The sequence below is a fragment of the Dipodomys ordii genome, unplaced genomic scaffold, assembly GCF_000151885.1.
Source record: "Dipodomys ordii isolate 6190 unplaced genomic scaffold, Dord_2.0 Scaffold77, whole genome shotgun sequence".
Lineage (NCBI taxonomy): Eukaryota > Metazoa > Chordata > Mammalia > Rodentia > Heteromyidae > Dipodomys > Dipodomys ordii.
The window spans coordinates 5,457,408-5,458,792 of record NW_012267293.1 but is presented as its reverse complement, the minus strand read 5'-3'; the positions used below and the strand labels follow the sequence as shown (position 1 = coordinate 5,458,792).

General features: G+C 40.0%; 1 protein-coding gene across 1 annotated transcript in view; it reads left to right on the top strand.

Moving 5' to 3' along the window:
* Acat2 (acetyl-CoA acetyltransferase 2) overlaps window positions 1-1,385 on the top strand; it is an 8,902-nt gene that overhangs the window by 1,626 nt on the left and 5,891 nt on the right. The gene's annotated exons all lie outside the window — the stretch shown is intronic.

Sequence of the window (1,385 nt, the reverse complement as noted above, 5' to 3'; positions counted from 1 at the left end):
GATTGCTTAGGAAATCCCAGTAGAAGAAAAGCCTACATCAACCAGTGCAATTGGAAGAGAATATGTATTTTCTACACTATTGTTACTGAAGCATACAGTATTTTCTGAATTAAACTCAGAATAGTAGTAGATTGATAGCCCTGGTTTGTTTTGTTTTTTATGTTTGGATACATGGCCCAGGCTGGGCTGGAACTCCATGATCCTCCTTCTTCTTTGCAACTGCCCCATTTGCAGGCATGTGGCACTAAGCGCTCTACCACTTGAGTCACAGTGCCACTTTTGGTTTTCTGGTAGTTTATTGGAGATAAGAGTTTCATGGCCTTTCCTGCCCGGGCTGGCTTTGAACCGTGATCCTCAGATCTCAACCTCCTGAGTAGCCAGGATTACAGGCGTGAGACACCAACACCCGGCACAGTAGCTGGGTCTCATAAAGTCTCTCCATTCAACCTCTCAAAATGTTGCTTCTTTGTGTCTTGCAATCAAATTCCCATATAACAAATTAACTTCATCTGTTCTTAACTCTTAATATTCAGCCTGTTAAAAAGGATTTCAATTCTTGGTCAGTGTCCTGTTTGTTAGTTGTTTTGGTTGTGTTGAACACCAAATTCAGGACCTTGTACATGCTATGTAAACACACTATCATTGAGCTACATTACATTCCCTACTTTTTTTTTTTTTTTTTTTTTGTGAGCCAGGGTCTTGCTTTATAGCACAGTCTGGCCTGAAACTCTGCCTCCTGAGTGCTGGATTAAAAACAGTCACCACCACCACACTTGATTGGTTAGATTGTTTTTTCCAACAAACTCTAAGGAAAAGTTTATCTGAAACTTGTAATGGAGCAACTACTAAATATATATCTGTTGAACTTTGGTAACAGATTGTGGTGAAAGTATTTGAAATTTTCAATTTAAATCCCATCTGGGGGGGGCAGGTGGTGGGGAAGGGATGGGAAGGGGAAACAAAAGAGGAGGCAACAATGCTTGATAAGAAATGTACTCATTATCTTGCCCATGTAATTGTAACCACTCTGTACGGTATTTTCACAATAAAAAAAAAAGAAAAAGAAATCCCTTCTGCTTTAAGAAGTGCTGAATTTCTCCTTGAATTATAGAAAGGCATTTGTTAGTTCTGACTTCATACTTATTGTGTAACCATTTATCCAAGAGATAGTGAATGATAAGTACAGAATGATTACTTTGTGGAGGAGAAATCTTCAATTACCAGGAGACTGGACACTGTATATCCATGGGCAAACTGATAGGTGCCAAGGACATACAGGCCTTTTGGCCCTTAGTGGGAACTAAGCTGCCTGCAGATTTTCAGAAGTGGCAGGTGACCTAGTTGGCATGTGGCATGCCTGTATGTACACTGTATTGTACTTTCCT